We start from the raw sequence: 23,692 nt of genomic DNA on the forward strand, positions 1-23,692 counted from the left end.
CACTCAGAGTGATATATCGATGACTCTGACTCCGGTCGGTAGGAAATAATACCAGCATCATGCAATTGTAAAGACTCAATTAAAGTTGTAGTTCACCCTAATGTACTCATCCCTAGTTATATCTAAATAAATTTAGGGATTACCTCAATAATAAGTTAATATGAAATATTTAGACTCAGAGTGATCGATCGACAACTTTGACTCAAGTTGGTAGGAACGCAATACCAATATCATGCAATCGCAAAGACTAAATTGAAGTTGTAGTTTACCCTAATGTACTCATCCCTAGTTCTATCTAAATCAATTTAGGTATTACCTTAATAATAATTTAATAAGAAATATTTTAACTCAGAGTGATTGATCGACGACTCTGACTTGGGTCAGTAGGAATGCAATACCAGTATCATGCAATTCCAAAGACTCAATTGAAGTTGTAGTTCAATCTATTGTACTCATCCTTATTTCTATCCAAATCAATTTAGGAATTACCTTAATAATAAGTTAATACAAAACATTTTGACTCAGAGTGATTGATTGACGCCTCCGACTCGAGTCGGTAGGAATGTAATACCAATATCATGCAGTCACAAAAACTCAATTAAAGTTGTAGTTCACCCTAATGTGATCCCTAGTTCTATCTAAATTAATTTAAGTATCAGCTCAATAATAAGTTAATACGAAATATTTTGACTCAGAGTGATCGATCGACGACTCTGACTCGGGTATGTAAAAATGCAATACTAGCATCATGCAATCACAAAAACTCAATTGATGTTGTAGTTCACCCTAATATACTCATCCCTAGTTTTATCTAAATCAATTTAGGTATTATCTCAATAATAAGTTAACACAAAATGTTTTGACTTAGAGTGATTGACCGATAACTCCGACTCGGGTCAGTAGGAATGCAATCGTAAAGACTCAATTGAAGTTGTAGTTCACCCTAATGTACTAATACTTAGTTATATCTAAATCAATTTAAGTATTATCTCAATAATAAGTTAATACAAAATATTTTGACTCAGATTGATCGATCGATGACTCTGACTCAGGTCTGTAGGAACGTGATACCAATATTATGCAATCGCAAGACTCAATTAAAGTTGTAATTAACCCTAATGTACACATACCTAGTCCTATCTAAATCAATTTAGGTATTACCTCAATGATAAGTTAATACAAAATGTTTTGACTCAGAGTGATCGATCGATGACTCTGACTCGGGTCGGTAGAAATGCAATACCAACATCATGCAATCGCAAAGACTCAATTGACATTGTAGTTCACCCTAATGTACTCATCCCTAGTTTTATAATTTAGGTATTAGCTCAATAATAAGTTAATACGAAATGTTTCAACTCAGAGTGATCGATCAAAGACTCTGACTCGGGTCGGTAGGAATTCAATACCAATATCATGCAATCACTAAGACTCAATTGAAGTTGTAGTTTACCCTAATGTATTACAAATAAATCTGTCGCAACAAACGACTGAGCTGTTGTAAATTTTCAAATAGCTATTGATATTTATTGTAACAGATGACATATATTATTTAATTATTAAATTAACATTTCCAACTTTTTTGACAGATGACTGAGCGATTGAAAAATTTCAAACCAATATTGATATTTGTTGCAACAGATGACATATTTGATTTAATTATCAAATAGACATTTGCATCTGTTTTGAAAGATCACTGAGCTGTTGAAAAATTTCAAACAGATATTTATATCTATTGTAATAGATGACATATTTTTTTGAATTATTTTTTAAAATTTTTAGGCAATTTTCTATCCAAAAGAAGAAGAAGAAAGATAGTAAAATAGTACTACTAAAGACAGTAAAAAATATTTCTTGGATAACTCAAAAATCTCATTGAGTAGTCTAGTCTTGTCTTTTCAATGTAACTCGTCTTCCTCGTACCCCTCAAGTTATTAATGAATATTAATGAATATTTAAACCCATGTCTACAATTATCTCTTCTTCAGCCTTAAACTTATTCATCTCTTATCTTTTTATTTCTCTCTTCTTTAGTGTTATCACAGCCGTCACTTTTTTCTCTTCTCTTTGTCATAAATATCCTTCAGATCTAAACTGATCCATATCTTTCCTCAACTGAAATTATTGTTTTGATCCCTTTGCTTTTGACATTACAGGTATTGCTCACTATTGCTCTTTTATTCTCATCTTCTTTTTTGCAAGTTATTTACATCTATTTTTTATTTAATTACCATTTACCCATATCACATTTATTTAAAAAATTTAAAGGAACTTTTAAGTCTTAAATGAACAAACCATTGTTTTTATTACAATATGCAAAAAAAAGTCATCTATTGGGAGAAGTTTAAAAGCCTTGTTGGCAATATCATTTTTTTAATATGTATTTTGTTTGTTTCTTTGTTGTTGATGTTGTTATTGATGCTATTGGTGGGGTTAGTATTATTGGAACTTGTGGTGTGGTGTTTTTATGGCATTGGAACAAAGGATATTACTTTTTAGTTGTTGATGTTGTTGTTGATGGTGTTGGAACAAATGATGTTGGTGGTGGTGTTGGGACAAATGATGTTGTTGATGTTGTTTATTTATTATTTCTTTATAGATTATGATGTTGTTGATGTTACAATAGATAGAGCAACTATTGGAACAAATCAAACCACTATCAAGGTTGGTTTGATGTATTTCAATAGACTCCACATTTGTTGGAACAGAGTCTATATCTGTTGCAATAGACTCCACATCTGTTGCAACTGACTCCACATCTATTGTAATAGACTCCACATCTGTTGCAATAGATATATAATATTCTTTTTGTTCCTCTCTTATTTGACATTAATTTTTTCCTCTTCTTTTTAGATATAAGAAACTGAAAGTTGAACAATTTTTGCCGGACCAACACAAGAGGGTACAGTAAAGATGGATTCGAAGAAATAAGCTGTTTGCAGATAGAACTACTTCATATGTGGGAGGTATGCATTACCGATAATGTTATCATGAAAACACTTATAGAGTACACTAATTTTGTAAATATTACTTTTACCTATTAATCATTCATCATTCAAATAAGATATATGCAATTTTATAGTTAAGTTTGATCGATCCAAACTGATAAGGCTGAGGGACTATGAATATGGTTCTGATACCTTGTTAAGATTTAATGTCAGTTCTTGCTCATGTTTATGTGTCTAACATTGTGAAGGGATCAAGTTTTAGTGTCATTGTAAAGAGATTCAATAGCGATTGGACTAACTTTTAGGGTGAATTAAACTCTAAGAGGGCCTTCGAAGCCTCATACTACTTCAACCAAGAACAAAAATCAATATAGTTATTGCCCTAGCCCAAATTAATATGGTTAGGTTGCTCGGGTTGATGATTATAGGCCAGAAGGTGTGGTAGGAAAATGCCTATGAGGAAAAATGGGGGGTTGATGAAAGTCTATATTATTTGACAACTAATTGAACAGGAAACATAGGGTAGAAAGAAACTTCTAGCGAATCTTACCGATGAAACTGAATAAAAACATGATAAATCTGAATCAAGTGCAAATAGGAAAGTGTATCCAGTAATGAAAATTCATCTGTTGTTTATCTGAAAGAAAAATAATGCAGATGGATACTTTTCTAGGGAGCTGCGACTAGGTACCGTGGTCGGGATGATCACCTTTATAGAAAACTGCACAACACCAAGAAAGCAACTTTATGGGCACCGAGGGTTGAAATGATGTGCAGTAAGTCGAGAAAATTTACGCCAATAACAACTGCAGTTAAAATAAGAAATCTAAGCAAATGCGGCATATTTTGAATTTTAAATTGCATCCCATGCCTTCTTGTTTGTGGTTCCAATTAGGTCCACTTCTATTGACCTAATCGAAACCATAAAAGAGATTAAAAGGCAGATGAGTGTCATTACTTACTTAGCAAGATGTATATAATTGATTGTGTTTTCTAGCCTTACCATGCTTTTAACATATCTTGGAGAATATCATAGGTTTGTTGTAGTATGTGAATCCCGATATTTTCAAGATTGCCTCCAGCTTGTTGATTCAGTGTTCAAGCTTGTCATTAAAGTCTTTGAGGTTGGTATAGAGTTCCTGATCTTTTGTGAGCTAGTCAATAAGGAAAACTTTCTTCGAAGTTGTGGCATTGTAAAAGGCCTTCAAAAAGCTTCAAGAACACTTTCTTTAGAAGGCTTAAATGGTACATGGAGGGTTGCTATGTTTGTTTTCGGTCAAAATATATTGATGCACACTCAAGCAGCATCCCAACAGTTGAACAACTCACTTTTATTGAGTGTTGTTCAATGCATCTTGCTCAACAAACCTTCAAGGGATTTGATAGATTAATTAGCTTCGAAGTATGTAGCGTTTGATCTTTATTCCACTAATCCTATCACACGTTACGTAACTTCTGGCTCATTAAGCTATCAAAACCTGTGCCCGAGTTAGTGCACAAATCAAACGAGCTCAATCTCTTAGCTTTTTTGTTGATCGCTCTTGTCCTAAGAGCTAAGATATTAAGATCATTCAATTTGTGCACTAACTCGGACAAAGGTTTAATAGGTTAATGAGCCTGGATTTAAGTAATGTTTGATAGGATTAGTGGAATCAAGATCAAACATTACGTAATTCCAGGTTAATTAATTTTTCAAATCCCTTGAAGGTTTGTAGACCAAGCTGTATTGAACAACACTCGATAAAAGTGAGTTGTTCAACTGTTGGGACCACTACTTAAGTATGTATCAACATATTTTAACCTAAAACAAACATAGCAAACCCTCCATGTATTATTTAAGCCTACTTAAGAAAGTGTTTTGGAAGCCTTCTGAAGTCCTTTTACGATGCCACAACTTTTAAGAGAGTGTTCCTCATTAACTAGCTCATAAAAGACCAGGAACTCTATAATGATCTCAAAGATGGCAACGATCAGCTTGAATACTAAATTAGCAAATTAAAGGCAAGCTTAAAAATATCGAGATTCACATACTACAGCAACCCTCTGATCTTCTCTAAGATATGTTGAAAGCATGCTAAGGCAAGAAAACACAATCAATTAATTCATATTGCTAAGGAAGTAATGATACTCAATCTACCTTTCAATCTTGTTTGTGGTTCCGATCAGGTTACAAAAAAAATAATAAACCTAGTGTATTCCCACATAGTGGGGTCTGGGTGGTTCCGATCAGGATAATAGCAGTAAACCTAATCGAAACCATAAACAAGAAGGCATGGGATGTAATTTAAAATTCAAAAATTATTGTCTTCTCTTAGATTCCTTATTTTAACTGTTGTTGTTATTGAAGCAAGTTTTCTTGACTTACTGTACATCATTTCAACCTTCGGTGCCCGTAAAGCTGCTTTCTTGGTGTGCTGCTATTTTCTATATAGGACATTATCCCGACCATGCTATCTAGTCATATCTCCCTAGCAAAGTGTCCATCTGCATTATTTTTCTTTCAAAGAAACAACAAACGAATTTACATTAGTGGATACACTTTCATATTTACACTTGATTCAGATTTCTTATATTTTAATTTAGTTCCATTGGCCAGATTCTCGAGAAGTTCCTTTCTACCCTATGTTTCCTCTTCAATTAGCTCTTACATGATATAGTCTTTTATCAACTCCCCTATTCCTCGAAGGCATTCTCCTTCGGCTCCTTCTGGCATATAATCATCTTCTCGAACAACTCTTCTATATAAATTTGGGCCAGAGGAATTTTTATTGATTTTTCGTTCTTGTTTGATACAGTACGAGGTTTTAAAGGCCTTCTCAGAGTCCAATGCACACTTAAAGTTGAGTCCAATCATTATTGGATCTCTGTAATAACACCAAATATTGATCCTTTCTCAAAACTTTACATGCATAAACATGAGCAAAAACCATTAGTAATTCATAACAGGGTATTAGTACCTTCTTCATGGGGCCCTCGGCCTTAACAATTCGAACCTATCAACTTAACTATACAATGCAAGATCTTGTTTGAATAATCAATGCCTAATCGGTTAAAATTGCATCCACAAAAATATTATACTTTGTGTGTGTTATTCTAATGACCTTATCAGTAATACTTAACTCCCACACATGAAAATAGATCCATCCATCTACACGCATCTGATTCTTCCTAACCATCTATGGCTTAAATTGAATAAACAGATAACTAACCTGTTGCAATATAGATACCACATCTTTTTAAATTATCAAACAACTATAGACATTTGTTACCACAGATGATCAATCTGTTACAACATATGACTTATATTTTTGAAAAATCAAACAAATATATCCATCTATTGCAACAGATTGTCAATATATTGTAAATTAGCATACAGATGAGATATATTTTGCAATAGATTACCCATCTTTTATATTTATTTTAAAGCAATTTTCTTTTCTTTTTGAAATACAATAAAGATAAAATGTTGTATTTAGATCCGTTTTTTAAATTTACATAAGCTTTAAGAGTCACCAATTTTATTTAAAAAAAGGTGAACGGTCCTGGCTTTTTGACTAACCCATTCGAATTCAATCCTTTATAAATAAGCCCCTTCTTACTCATTCATTCTACTCCACTTCTAGATACAGCTGATTCAGATTTGTACAAGGCGGTTTATCTCGAGTCCTTGAGGGAACTTGAAAGGCGAATTCATGAACTCCGGAGGGGGTTGGGTGACTTTAGAGCAAGGCTGAGGAGGGCCCTGCTACTTCCAGATGACTATTGGCCGGTTGACAATAATTCTAATACTAATAATAATAGTAATAATAATTAGGTTAATTTTTTTTCTTTTAGCATATGTATTTTCAATTTTTATATTGGATCTACCTAAGGGTATTTTTTTTATTGTATATATTTGTATATAGTGGATTCAAAAATCTATGTTTGGTCTACTTTGAATTTTTAATTCATATGTAATATTTAATTATCGTTCTTTATGTTCTTTATTCTCAACATGTCAACGGTTGAAGGTAGGAATTGAGCATTTGTGGTAACCGATGAACCATATGTTGCAACAGATGGTTAATCTGATTCTACAGATGGATCATATGTTGCAACAGACAATTATTATTAAAAAAAAGAGTTATTGTTATTGAGAGAGTGAAAAGTCATGACTTTTTAATTATTTATTTAATATGAAAAATGGTTCGTAAATAAATAATAAGGATATAAGTGATAAACACAATTTATAACCATAAAAGAATGATTATTTAATTTTAATAACTGACTGTGACTTTTCACCATTTTTATTTTTAAATCTGTTATTAAATTATTTATTTATTATATAATAAAAAAGTCACAACATTGGATTAATTAAGGTATATGATGATTGTTAAATAAAAGATGAACAGTCGTAACTTTTTGTCTCTAACACAGCACATTCAATGTTGTTGATGCATCAAATTCTTCATCTGTCACGACTGATGAATCAGTTGTTAGAAGAAATAAAAAAAACTCCTGAAATAGATGATCGATTTGTTGCAACAGATGGTATATTTATTGCCACAGATGGATTATCTGATGCAGCATATACAATCTGTTGCCACAACTCAATAAAAATGGTTATTATTTTATTAAAGAAACGGTTATTGAAAAGGTGTCTTCGATTTTTAATTGAGAAAAAGGTTATTTAAATTTAATAACTAATTAATAATAATAAGCTGAAAAGTCATGACTTGTCACAATAATAAAAAACTCACCAGCTTGATTTAATTAAGTCATTTCTTTTCACAGAAAATAGTAAGAAAATAAATGATAAACACAATTTATAACTGTAAAAAAATCTTATTTAATTTGAATAATTGACGTTAATATTAAATAGGTGACAAGTAGTGACCTTTCGCCATTTTAGTTTTTAATTTATTTTTAAAATTTATATAACAAAAAACACCAAATTTGGATTAATGATATGATGATTATTAAAAAAAGATAGATTATATGTTGCAGATGCAACATGTTGTCTATTTGTTGCAATAGATGATATATCTATTGTCGTAGATGAGTTATATAATGCAACAGATATAGAAACTGTTGTCACAACTCAATAAAAATGATTCTTGGAAAGAAATAATTAATGATAAGCTGAAAAGTCATGACTTATAACAATATAGTTTGATTTAATTAAGTCATAGATTTTCACAGTAATCAAAAATGTAATTAATAAATGGAGGGGAACAGTCGCACCTTTTTGCCTAACTCATTCAAATTCAATCTTCTATAAATAGGTCTCTCCTTACTCAATCGTTCATTCTACTACACTCTATTTATTTATTGCATCTTGTCTTTCATATTACACCTTCAACAACTTTCTCTTCCTTGACTCAGATAAGTTTTTTTCTTGCTTTGTGTGTAAATATACTCAATTTATAGTATATGTTGTATTACATTCGAATTCTTTTCTTTCCTTTTATTTTTATGTTTTTTATCAATTCATGTGTGTTCTAGATATGGTTGATCTAGTGTGGGACATTGCTTTTCCGTAAGACGCCTTGAATGAACTTCTATACAGGTTCGTGACCTGCAGTGGGAGTTGGGAGAAGTGAGAGCAAGGATGCTCTAGGAGATCTGCAGGCTGAGGAGGGCCCTGCTGCTGCCGCTTAAAAATTGGCCGACTAGCAATAATAATAATAATAATAATAATAATAATAATAATAATAATAATAAGATTATTATTTTTCTTTTAGTCTATGTATTTTTATTTATTTTTATTTGATAAAAAAATTATGTTTCATCGACTTTAACATTGTAATTCATATTTAATTTTTATTTTGTATATTATCTACTCAACAAATATGTCGACGATTAGACGTAAGGAATAATTTTGAATCTAGCAGCAATAGCAAGAGTTGAAACATATTGGTTATCTGTTGGGTTTGTGGCAGGAGCTGATTTGTGTTGTTCCAAACAGATTTCTCATTTGTCGCAACGGATAAATAGTTTGTTGCAATAAATAACCAGTCTGATACAACAAATTATCAGTCTAATGCAATAGATAATCAGTCTGATGCAATAGATAATCAGTCTGATGTAATAGATAATAAGTATATTGCAACAGATAACTAGTCTATTGCAACAGAAGAGTCTTCTATAACAACAGATTATCCATCTGTTCAATTCATGTTACGGGCACCATAGAACCATAAACATGAATCCAACATATGAGTCTTTCGCTGCAACAGATTACTCATCTGATGCAATAGATGAGTGATCTGTTTAAATTGTGGGCTCTTGTGTTGGATTCATGATCGGGTTCTATCCATTGTTGGAAAAAACAACAGTAGTTGTGTACCCAGATGACAAATTTGACTAAAAATCAAAATTTCTTACCAATGTCACCTATGAAGTAATGCCGAGTGGAAAGTGATGTACGAAATAAAATTTTACCTAAAAGATTGGTCTATTAGCAGCAGTAATGGTAAAAACAACAACAACAATGGTTGACAAGAAGAAGATGAAGATGATAATGAAGTAGAAGATGATGAAAATGAAGCAGAAGATGATGAATAAAGCAGAAGCAACAACGAACAACAATAATCGTGAAGAGAGAGAAAACAACAACAGATGAGAAGAGAGAAAAACACATTTTTTTCTTCCGCTTCTTGTTATATTAACTAACATTTGGATCAAAGAGTAAATTCAAAAACTTGTGGGTTATTTACAAACTTCCCCAACTTTCTTAATCCATAATAAAGTAATTGTCACCTACACTCAATTATTAAGACTTGAATCACCTACATCTCATTTTCAAACTTTTTTTTATCACCTGCAGCTCAAAGCCCCACTTTAGGTGGGTGACCTCACCACCATTCACTACTTCTAGCCAAAGCACTCCAGGATTGATTGGGTTTGATGAAATGTAATTTCACATTTTTGAAATTTTCAACCTTGCAGTAGACATGGACATAACCTTTCACCATTTCATTATTGCCATGAATACTCAAGATAGCACAGGGGCAAGGTAGTCTTGTTAGTTCCCATCTCCTACATGTGCAACTTTTCCTTAACATGTCCACAGTATAAGTCCCACCTAGATCATCGTCAATGTACATCTTTTATCCGTCAGAATAATTTGATCTGAAAAACTCTACTTATATCCCTATGTTAATTATTTTTTAATTGTTGGACATTTACTAATTCATTTCTTATTTATGATCTGAAAAACTCTACTTATATCCCTATGTTAATTATTTTTCAATTGTTGGACATTTACTAATTCATTTCTTATTTATGGTACAACCTTTTCATGACCTTGTTCTTTATCATTTCCAACATGGCTATAATTGCTTTATCTCTTGAGTCTTGTTGCTTCTGTTTTTGTTTTCTATAGATATTATGTAAATAGATTGTAAAAATCTTGTCTTTATGTAGTATAATTTTTTTACCTAAATCAGAAAAGACTAATTAATTTAAAATACTAAATATTGAAATAATAATTTAATGACATTTTATTGAAAGAAAAAAAGTGAAAATTTGAAGAACTAAAAAAGTAGTCTTATTAGGTGAAATTTAATTGACTATAAAGTTTAAAACTTAAAATCTTTTTACCAAATTTAAATAAGGAAAGATTTATTACTCAAATTTTTACTATAAATAAGAGTTGTGTAAGCACGTTTTTAGGCAATTTTAAAATCCTAAATATGAGTAATTCCTACACAATTTAGATAAGAAAATTTAATAATCATTTTTTGTTGATTTCAAAGTCATATATTAGAAGGCCATTGCTAAAATAAAAGACATTGCAACTATTCCTTTTTATCTTGTGTACCTACTTTTTAGCTTCTTAATATTACCTCTTTCCTTTTCTTTCTATTCTAAAAGGAAAAAACAGGAAAAGAAGAAACTCAGTTATAACCTTTGAGCCATACATGTCCTGCATTTTGTTCAATATAAATTACTAAAACAATAATTTTAAATGGGATACTTAAGTTTGGTAGAGTATAAATAATTATAATTTGTACAAATTACTGGGAAGAATCTTAACGTAACAATTGAACATCATCATAAAGAGATAAATTTTTTATAAAACTCACATGATCCACTCTAAGATCCAATGTCTATCTTCAATTCTTTTGCATCCACTGAATTCTTCTTGCCCTGCCAGTTACAGAAAATACATATTCTACGATGTATAATCTTCTACAATAGTACGATGAATACACAATGCACATCAATGTATTGCAAATGAAATAAATTGTATATCCAGCATCTAACTTAAGCTAAAACATCTATTCGCTGGTTTGTCCACAGAATTTGAAGTGATTAATTAATAAGTTCATCACATAATAAGCTAAACTAAAAAATAACTACTCGGTGAAATAGCAACAAACACTTTAACAATTGTCACACAATTCTATTTGTAGAAATCATTTATAGAAAAATATATCCAGCACATATTGATGAGGTCAGTTGTTTCAGCTAAAGATCTTTATCAGCTAAAAGCAAAATGGAAGGTTGTTTTTAGTTCCCAAAGCATAGTAGCAGTTGTTGGTGACTGAGATAATTTGAGATCAGATACAACTTCAAGAAGCCAGCCAACTACGGAACTCGGAACCAAAATAAGTAAAGAAATAAAAAAAGTAATTAAAATAGGCCAAATATTTAATAAGTTACTAAAATAGGCTAAACGTAATAAATTATTACGTTTTTCACTTTTTTCTTAACGATCAACTAATTGAGTTGACTTTTATAAAACATAATAAACTATTATATTTTACAAATTTGTAAAACGTAATAATTTATTACGTTTTATCTAAAAAATATAAAATGTAACAAATTCTTACATTTTACACGAATATCTAAATAAAAAAGACAGTATTTTGTCACATCACCGAATTAATGTCTACTATTTTTGAAAACGAATAAAACGTAACTAAGTAGCCGTTTGGCCATGAAAACTAAAATTTTTTGGAGTTGGAGTTGAAATTAGAGTTGGAGTTGTGTTTGGCCATGTCTTTTTTGAAAAAAAAAAATACTTTTGAAAAAACTTTTTTAAATATGATTTTATGCCCTAACTTTTACAAACTATCAAAATGACCCAACTAAAATTTACCTACTAATGAAAAAAGAACACAATTAGCCACTATTATAAAAATAATTACATATGCATGGCCATATTTAATGAATTTCAATTATGAAATATATAATATTTACATTAATAGTCGTTTTCTCATATTTGAAAATTTTAAATATGGATGTTATATTAACAGATCACTGCTTCCTGTTTTTTAGGTAACAAATATTTGTTTTTTAGGTAACAAATATTATCTTTCAAACAAATTTATTTTTTTAGAAAATTTATTTAATTTATTTCCTTCATTTTCCGTTCCTAAAAAATAAGAAATGGTGAGTTGTTATTAAATTTTAGGGTGCCGCTAATTTATTTCTTTAATTTTCTTATACATGAAAGATTTTACTGTGTGTGAATAAATTATTTTTATGTAAAACATGTTTTGCATATTTATGATATATTATATCATTTACCATAAATATATAAATATGCTTAGTATGTTTCTTTATACTTTGTATTTTTATATATGTGTGTCTATGGTATATACATGGTATAGACTTCATATATAACATACTTTGTATGTTTATATTATAAACATGCTTAGTATGTTTCTTAATACTTTGTATATTTATATATGTGTGTATATGGTATATACATGGTATAAACTTTATATATAACATACTTTGTATATTTGTTTTATAAATATAATACTTTATATATTTATGGGTATAAATATAAATTAGCAGTAAAATAATGTCTTAAATAAGGGATAAAAATAATGATGAGAGAAAAAAAAAGATATATATTAATTAGGATAGCATTAAGTTTAAAATTATAATTATCTTATTCTTTAAAACTACTATATACGTAATATTGAAAAATTAATGTCATAAGGAAAGTTTTATGTAAAAATTTAAAAGATTGGAGTTATATGTAATAATAATAAAAGTTAGAATTGGAGTTGAAAAATTGTGAAAACAACAAAAACTTGTTTTCCCTTTTCAAAAAAAAATTTTGAAATTATTTTTTGAATTTTCATGACCAAACACTACAATTTTCAACTCCGAAAAAATTTTCGAAAATAAAGAAAAACTTTCGATGTCCAAACGGGCCCTAAATGTTACGAGTTCCACTTTATTACCTTTTCTCTCACTTTACGGATGTGGACCTACCCCCACCCCCACCCCACCCCACTTCTTTTCCTCTTTGTTTCACTTTGCATACCTGCCCCTCACCCCACCCACCAACCCACCCACTAAAAATGGTAAAGTAATTTCCAAATCAGTTCTGGTTAATTAATACAAATATGTTCCTTCCAACCTTGGAAAGTATGTAAAAATGGTAAAGTAGGGGGATAGCTTTTCCCTTTGTTTTTTCAGATGGGTTTAGGTTTGAAAGCTGGGGGTTTTTCACCTAATAGCATTACCATTTGAATGGCTGATTTCCAAAGGTCTAGTCTTGCTAATAGGGATATTGATCAGGTACTTACTATTTTGCTTCCATTTTTCTTATTTGCCAAACTATTAGAGTAGTGGAAGGGGAGTCTTAGCGTAATTGGGAAAGTTGTTTCCATGTGATGAAAAGATCACGAGTTCTTCATGTGCATAATTTTGAATTCTGTTAGTGAAAATTCTGGCTTTGTCACTACTACTGATACGGGTATGACAACAGTTTTGAAGGGTACGTACAAGCAACATATCTATAAAGTACATTATGAGGTTCTAGATTTAAGAAATGTACAATGAATGAATTATTACCCTGCATGTAGGTATTAAGCTTAAACTTTTCTGCTTATTATCTATTTTCTTGGCTTTGAAGGCCATTGCAGCACTTAAGAAAGGAACAAATCTGCTAAAGTATGGGCGCAGGGGAAACCAAAGTTCTGTCCCAGAGTACCTTCGTGGATGCTGCCGCTGAATGTTCATAGTGTATTTCAATATTAACTATTTCAAGTCTTCCTTGTATGCCATATTTTTCAACATTGTTAATTGACTTAGAATCAATAACTTTGGAACTAAAGATCATGTCTAGTTAGAAAGTATGTTGTGGACTATTTTGTCACCGAAGTATTGAGAGAGAGTAAGTAGCGAAAGGAATAATACACATTAATGATGTGACAAAGACAACAACAACAATAAATCCAGTGTATTCCCACCTAGTGGGGTCTGGGGGTAAGATGTACGCAGTCCATACCTCTACCCCTGAAGAAGTAGAAAGGCTGTTTCCGATAGACCCCGGCTCAAGGCACGAGATACCACACAAACACATAGTAAAACACAGAAGCAGATTACATAACATAAATACGGCACCCATGAGTAATATAAAACAGAGGAGAGCAGAGGAAAGCACACAGATTCGTAATGAAACATGGAACACGGAACATGGAATCATAACAGGAATAAAACCCCCACCAAGTAAATCCCTACACTAGCGACCCAAACTGGCCCTAGTCCTCTGCCGTAATTTGCGTCCTCCAGACCTTCCTATCTAGGGTCATGTCCTCGGTGAGCTGTAACTGTTCTATGTCCCGCCTAATCACCTCACCCCAATACTTCTTCGGCCTACCCCTACCCCGCCTAAAACCATCCAACGCTAGCCTCTCACACCTACAGACCGGGGCATCCATGCCCCTCCTCTTCACGTGTCCGAACCATCTCAATCGTGCTTCCCGCATCTTGCACTCCACTGAAGTCATACCAACCTTCTCCCGGATAGTCTCATTCCGAACTCTATCCCCTTTAGTCAGCCCACACATCCAGCGCAACATCCGCATTTCTGCCACCTTCATTTTTTGGATGTGGGAGTTCTTAACTGGCCAACACTTCGCTCCATACAACAAGGCCGGACGGACTACCACCCTGTAGAATTTGCCTTTAAGCTTGGGCGGCACCTTCTTATCACACAGGTATGCAAAGTGAAACAAAGAGGAACGAAAGTGGGGTGTAGGGTGGGGGGAGGAGCATGTCCATATCCTAAAGTAAGAGAAAAGGTAATAAAGTGGAACTCGTAATTTTTAGAACTTGGAACCAAGCTATGCCATCAAACTAAAAAAAATATCAAAATATGTCATATATTTAAAAAAATACTAAAGTATGTTTAACTCACAAAAAAGGTGAGTTATGCATAAATATTTTAATGAAAGGCAGCTCACGGTGTTAAATTTTTTTGAAAAGTACATAACTCACAATTTTTGTGAGTTATTCATTCTTATTTTAACATAACTCACAAAAATTTTGAGTTATGCATTTTATTTTAACATAACTCACAATTTTTGTGAGTTATGCATTCTTATTTTTTAATATAACTTACTATTTTTGTAAGTTATGCATTTTATTATAACATAACTCACAAAAATTGTGAGTTATGCATTTAATTTTAACATAACTCACAGAATTGTGAGTTATGCATTTTATTTTAACGTAACTCACAATGTTTGTGAGTTATGCATTCTTATTTTTTAACATAACTCACGATTTTTGTGAGTTATGCATTTTATTATAACATAACTCACAAAAAGTGTGAGTTATACCTTTTATTTTAACATAACTCGGATAAATTGTGAGTTATTTAAACAATGAAAAACGTTTCCAAAATTTTATTTAACATAACTCACCTTTTTTGTGAGTTATGCATCTGTTTTATCATAACTCACAAAAAAGTAAGCTATATACTTTTTAAATTCTTCTATTTAAACAGTCGTATACATTCATTTTTTGTATATGGTTTTCAAATTCTTCTTCTTCTTCTTCAACTTCAATTCTTCTTTTTTTTCAATCATCTTCAAACTCAATTTATCTTTTTAAAAGTTTATCAAATTTTAGAGAATGAATTCTGAACGTGTTAAAGTTACATTTTTTTTGATTTATTTATAGTTAGACAATATCAAAATTTCTTCTCATCTCAAGGAATGGTAAATTATGGAGAATGAATTATTAGTGATGATGAGTCGTTGAATGAATTTCTGAGGGTTTCTTGTGACTATGCTAGTCAAATAAAACTGAACATTCTTCAAGTTTATGTTAAGAAGGAGCGTTAAATCATCTTTTGTAGTCTCCAATACAGACAAATGTGCATACACAATTTGATGATCTAACAAGTGATGTTAATGCTTATTTAACACAGTATAATACTTTTTTGGACATGAATGCTCCCCACTACATCATGCCAAGTAACATGCCACACAATTCTCAATACCTGATTTGAATGAAACTTTGAATGAAAGTAATCGGTAATTTTTCTTAATTTGTGTTATTATTAATATTTTATATTTTTAATGATTTTTTATCTATTTCTTATGTCATATGTTATATTTTATTTAGGGGCTTAACTCTGCGTGACACGAATAATATTGATTTATTTGAAAACGACTATAATTATTGTCAATATCTCAACTTGGATGGATGCACAATGCTGGAACATTTGTAAATGTTCATTTGTCACTAAGCTTGGATACTATCGATTATTATCGATAGATCTAAAATATCATCGCTAATAAGTTATGTTTGGTAATTTCATGTTATTATTATTTATATTGCTAATTTCATGTAATTATTATTCATGCTTTTTGAATGTACTAAAATTATTTTATTATTTGATATATAGGAATAATGTCACGCAAGGTGAACATTTTATCACAGATGATATTGAAAATGGTGATCAACCAAATTATGGTAAATTGTCACAGGGCGATGATAGCGAGCCTAATAATGTCAAGGGAGGTGAATGCCCCTATGAGTCATCATCGAGTGATGATGAAGTGAGATCCAATTCTGAACAAAGAGCCATGTCTATGAGTCCTTATCCTCAACAAGAATCAATTTCACAGTTGGCTTCAGTCTCAGTATCAATAAATAGGCCTTGTTTTTATTATAATGAAGTTCCATTTCTTGATCATTTTCAGGAAGGATCAGATGTGTTTATGAATATACATGAAGATGCTTTCAATTCTGTAAATGTGTGGCGTGAACCGTCAGATTTTCTAAGTGATAATTTTTATCTTGCTAGTAAGATGTTGTTCAAATCAAAAAAAGATCTGCAAAAAGCGGTTAGACTTTATCATATTAAAGAAGGTAGGGAGTTCCTTGTTGTTAAGTTGGGAAAAAAAGTGTTTAGAATTTGTTACAAGCGTGCAAATCAAGGTTGTTCATTCAACCTTTGTGATACTAAGGATAGTAGTTTAATAACTTATGGAAAATCGGAAAATACATCGGAAAGCACACATGTAATATGGGTGACTATCACGGAGGTCACTTTAATTTGGATATAAATATTATTGCAACTGCTCTTGTGTCGTATATTGAAAATACACCAAGGTATTATTTTTTAAAATTATCTAACGATACAAATCAATACTTTATTTTATTTGTAACCGTTATGCTTAATTGTTCACAGGTATCCTATCAAAGATTGTTAAACATCAGTTCTCAGTAAATACCGCAAAACAATAAACCGTCACAAGGCATACCTTGGACAAAAGCGTGCCTTTGAACTAGTCAATGAAAATTGGAAGGGCTCATTTCATGAATTGCCAAGGTTCATGGCTGCTATGGAACATTTCAATCCAGGATTTATTGATGAATGGCGATTCGAACAACGTGAGAAAGTTGATGAACGTATTTTGAATTATGTGTTTTGGACGTTTAAGCCATGTGTTGACGGTTTTCGTTATTGTCGACCGGTGATATCAATAGACGGAACACATGTATATGGTAAGTATGATATTAAATTATTAATTGTTGTAGGTACAGACGGCAATGGATTCATATTTCCATTAGCTTTTGCTATAGTAGCGAATGAAAGCCTTGATACATGGACCAAATTCTTGCACGATTTGCATCTGCATGTTATGTGTGGTCGTAAAGGTATTACCTTAATATCTGACAGACATCATGGCATACTTGAAAGTATCTCCACAAAGCGTAATTGGAAAGCTCCATTTACCTATCACCGTTACTGTTTAAGGCACTTAAAGGCTAATTCTTAGGGGGCATTCAAAAGTGTCCGACTAATTAACCTACTATGGGCAGCTGCAATTGCTACGCAGGAGAAATTTTTTTTGTTATGAAGGGAGTTGATAAAGGAGACACACTTGCCAGCATATGAGTGGTTGATGAATATCGAATTGAAAAAATGGACCATGCACAGAGATGAGAACAGGAGATGAGGCATGCTCACAACAAATAGCTTCGGGTCATTCAATAGCTTGTTGAAGTCTGCTAGGGGACCTCCAGTGACTGCAATGGTCAAAATGTCTTACAATATGATTGTGGATCATTTTGTTCAGAGATCAAAGTTTGCAAAACAACTGCTCAGTGACAAACAAAAATAAATGCCAAATCCGTTTAAAAAGTTTGAGGATTATACAAAAAAGACGTCGATGCACAGTATCCAAAATTATCTTTTAGTGGATAACATATTTGAAGTCAGGACATTCAACTCACATCATGAAAAAAGTGGTAATAAGAAAATTGTTAATGAGACGCAAAGAACATGTACTTGTGGTAAATGGAAATCAAATCACTTTCCATGTTCTCATGCAATTAGGGTGTTAGAATTTGTTGGCAATCCTGGGCAGGATTATATTGCATCAGAATTTTCTATGTTGTGCTACAAGCAGGCTTACTCGGGACAATTGAATCCATTTGGTGACGAGGACTATTGGCCAGAAAGTCCGTTCTCCATGATTGCAAATAAATTTTTTTTGCACAAAATAAAGGTTAAATCAACCACATGTATTCTCAATGAAATGGATGTTTCACAAAGTAGTCTTTCTCGTAAATGTTCTACTTGCAAACAAACAGGACATGATAAACGCAATTGTCCTTCGAGAGAATATAATGCTAATGAATATGGAGCAAGAAATACCTTTGGTGGTGCTAGTACTTCAAGGGGATGATGACAATTGCAGTTGTTATTATAACTTATTGTACATGTTATTGTATCATGTAGTTTCATATCAATAAATGGCACAAGTATTTTATGGGAGATGAAATATTTTATTTATATAATATTAAAGTACAACAAAACATACAATACAAAAAATCACATATCTTCTTTGTTGGTTTCAGGAACTAGATCGACTTCCTCTTCATCAGTATAATCTAGACTCGAATTTGAATCAATTTGTTGTATTTGCCCAACCAAATTCAGTTGATTTATACAACAATAAGGCACTCCAAAATCTAATGTTTGTGGTAAATATATTTTAAGACCTATCTATTCATTTACTATTGGGTATACTGGATAGGTCGAATCTCTATGTAATCTCTGATCTTCGAGTAGTTTTCAGTGCTCCTTTTCATCTGCTCTTTGATAGTTCAGATCATCTAATTCATGGAAGATCTCTAATGTTTTTTTCATTTCTAATATTTTCTTATTCAAGTGCCTAATAACTTGTTCTTCATCCCTTAATTTACATGTCTGAAAAACCGCAGAAACTGTCTGGGAAACGGTCAAACCATGCCATCGACATAAAACCTCATAATCACACCGTTTGTTATATAGCTTAGACCATTGAAGTGTTTCACCCCAAATAATAAAATCTTTTTCTTTAGAGGAGTATACTTCTCCAACAATAATATGTCCTACAATTTATAAATCATGATAAATAGAAATAGGTTGCATTTGTAGAGGATGAATACAACCATACCATTTTTTCTCGATAAATCGGTGTAACACCCAAATACCTTTGTAGCATTCTTCGAAATTCCTTCATTTTTATTTTTTGTAATATCAAACCAGCTTTTCATTGGAGCTTTGTGATTCATTGTTGTAAAATAAATTATTTTCTTCATATTCAAAATGGAAAAGTTAAAAATGTCAGTAAGTGAAAAAAAAGTACTTGTAAAACTCACATTTTAAGTGAGTCATGCAATTAGAAAAAGTAACTGTTGATGCAGATATAGTACAAAGTTGAATTGTCAAATCGGTCAGAAAGATATAAAACACACAAAAAAGTGAGTTATCCTCTTTTTTTTTTTTTGGTAAAACTCACATTTTAAGTGAGTTATGCAATTACAAAAAAATAATTATAATTGCAGATATAGTCCAAAGTTGAATTGTCAAATCGGTCAAAAAGATATAAAACTCATAAAAAAGTGAGTTTTCCTCTTTTTTTTTTTTGTAAAACTCACATTTCAAACAGATATTGTACAAAATTGAGTTGTCAATCAATCAAAAAAACATAAAACTTGTAAAAACAGTGACTTGTCCTTTTTTTTGTAAAACTCAAAAGCTTACACAACTAATACGGTCCATTTTGCAAAAATCTTTTCTGAGCATAATCAAATTTCAAACACCGTGAAGATTCTCCAATTCTATTATCATCCAATCACTTTAACTGCCGGACCTAATGGGAGTGTATAGAAAATTCTTCATAGTCTCGGCGTTGAATCGAGCAGTAAACTGTACTATAAGGATAAAAACTAGTAGAGAAAAAAAGTTAAATAAGTTATTGTTAATACTTACCGATATATCTCCAAACTCTGTCGAACCAAAACTCAAACGTAAAGGTGTAGCCACATCTCGATAATGCATGTCATCATATGATTCGCGAACCTCTTCATCAACCCAAGATGGTACAATATATATAGAAAAGTGATGCGGTTGTGACATGGATGAACAATCTAGAGTTGACGGCGATGGATCAAACGACGGTATCTGAGCTGTATCTATATTTGGAATATGCTCAACATGTGCTGCTGGGTGGGGCTCTGGATCTACCTCCTGATGTATCTCAGGCTCTGGCTCAATAGGAGGAAGTAATGGAAAGGAAAGACGACCTCGTCCTCGTCCACCCCTCCGCACAGGTGGATCACCTCCACGTCTACGTCTACGTCTACGTCCACGTCCACGTCCACGTCTACATCCACGTCCACGTTCACGTCCTCCTCTTCCAGGACTCGCAGGTGGCTGCATAAACTCAACTTCAGGAAAAACAGGCCCGTCAAGGACCTGACCAGCTTGGTCAAAAATATCCTCAATAAAATGACTAAGATAAGTACCACAACCATGGTGTGCGGGGTCCAACTTTTACTTTAACGACTCCTGATATAAATGTTGGAGCCCTCTGGTCATCGCCAAGTGTGAAGGCGCCATCGCCACGTGCTTGGAAACTCTGCGAGTAGGGTTGCACAATAGCAAACGTCCATGATACTGAAACCACTCTCGATAGGTAGTCAAGTCTGCATTTGCATGTGTCTCTTCAACCCTATGCAACCGATTATTCCAATGATCAACACTACTATCTACTAGAGCTAGAAAATTTTGATCGACTCTACGTCTTTCATCATGCTTATAATGGTATGGATCCCAACTAGGAAATAATGGAACATGCTGCGGATGACTAAATTATTGCATCACTCAATCTGCTGCGTGACACTCTATAATATCTATACATAACATTTCTGATCGTATTCGCCATATTCGTCTACTAGCCTTACAACAAGGAGGTAAATTACCGAGGATATCGTCATAGGGTATCCACACAAACTATAATAAAATTACAATGAAATACAAAAGTGTCAATATTTATTCACAATGCTGCAGCTCCTAAAACAAGAGTAAAATTCTGCCCACTTTTGAAGGCTGCTCCTTCTTTGGAGCTTTATTTTCACATATTACGTATTGAAAAAATAAAATTCACAATATTTAACAAAGTAAAAATCCACTAACTATTATAGCAGGACAATTATTTTATACAATTAAAGTAAATTAAGACCCCACAAAGAATAAGTAGAATGAAAATTGACCTTATTTACAAGTTTGATACATACAGAAATACCAAGCTATGCATTATGCTTAATTTGGTTTACTAAAACATTTGCATACATACTGGGATACGGAGAGTTTTTGGTGTACAAAACAAGATACAAAACAAATATATCAGTTATTTTAATATATAAAATGGCCCCAAACGGCACATTTCAATATAAATAAGACCGCACACGTCACACAATCTAATATAACACAAGGAAAACATACCTGCTCCTCAGTCATGTGATCGAGTTGATCTCTCATTGGAACTAGAGCATGATGTGCCTCTGAATTGAGTCGAAGCCCTCGTGTCCATTTTTTACCATAAGGTAGCACAAGCTCATCCTCAGCAATCGCCCTATTCGGCTCAGGCATGAATGGTTGAATCCTCTCCCAAGTCCAAATCTAATAGTTACATCCATTTCTTAGTCAAGCTTTGAATGTCCCCATTTAATTTATACGATAATTGTTGGAACAAAGTCTAAATCTAAAAAGTAATAACCATATCCATATGAACTCTCTTCTTTTTTCATGAATATTAGGCATACAAGAAGGGGACTAGGGGATACACACTAACTCGACTACACTGTATAAGTCTAACAATCAAATAAGTACATATACATTTATAAATATTTATTATACATCGATTGAATATATTTGGAGGCATCTAATTTTTTATTTAGACATCTAAACTAATTTTTATTAACTATACCACAAGAAATTTTCACCAACTTCAGATATCTCTAGATATATTCATCCATCAAACAAATTGAAGATAGCTTATAATAACTAGCATATTTATAATATTGCATTTTAAACCACAAATGGACTATAGTTTTTTTGTCATAACTTGAGGGAGCAACCATATCTAGTGAGTATTTTGTAGGTAAGTTTTATATTTTTTTGTGGTCAAGGCTAAATGGTCATAGGGGTAAAAGATTGTTCCAAAAGTCCTTGAACTCAAATAACATAAAATATACTCCTATTTTTTTTTTCATTTTGGGGTAAACTTGACCAGTAACAATATTCATAAAATGAAACAGAGAAAGTAATAGATTTATTTCAAATGATCTGATTGTGAAAATAACCTTTTACGTTATCAGTGCACATAATGTAAACTCTTCAAAAATATAGATTACTTTCGACAGATTCCATTGATATAATGAGCTACCATATCTACATACTAGATCTACTTAGTGTAATACCCCAGAAAATCCAAACTAATATTAGATCCATGTACCAAGCTCATGCATAGTACATCATGGTTCTTTTATAGTTTTATGAGTAATTTAGATGTATATTAAGGCTTCAAATAACTCCCAGCTATCAGACGAATCAAAACATTCCTTACCAATTGAATTCATGAGTAGGATATTGGCATAGTCAACTTCAAACGAGCATATCTCTCATTATACTTGGAATTTTTGAGCTCATGAACTATCAACAGATATATAATTGAATTATCTTTCCAAAGATAATAATTTTGCCTAAATTTGATATCGGAGCAAAGAGTTATTCCTATTTTACTCCAGCATGTCAGGCTAGAAACAATGTGACGACATCCGTGATAGTTTATCACATTTGTGACGCCCTATCACGAAGGTCGTCAGCCTTAGGCAGAAACCAGATCCTAAGTGACGACATTCGTGATAGCTTATCACATTTGTGATGCCCTATCACGAAGGTCGTCAGGTATGATTTTTCAGCAACTGAGAATTTATTTCATAAGGGTATTTTGGTCATTTCCTTCACCTTCCATGACTTATAACCCTAAAGAGGCATAATTTTTCCCATTTTTCTTCAGTTAAGAATCTTAAAAACCCTCTCTTATGCTCTCAACCAAAATATTAGGATTTCCATCAAACTCATCTCTCAAAAGCAAGATTCAAGCCTTTTTCCAAGATAATTGAGAATTAAGTTTCCCAATCCAAGAACTCTCCAGCAA

Source organism: Capsicum annuum, chromosome 10, assembly GCF_002878395.1.
Source record: "Capsicum annuum cultivar UCD-10X-F1 chromosome 10, UCD10Xv1.1, whole genome shotgun sequence".
Taxonomy (NCBI): domain Eukaryota; kingdom Viridiplantae; phylum Streptophyta; class Magnoliopsida; order Solanales; family Solanaceae; genus Capsicum; species Capsicum annuum.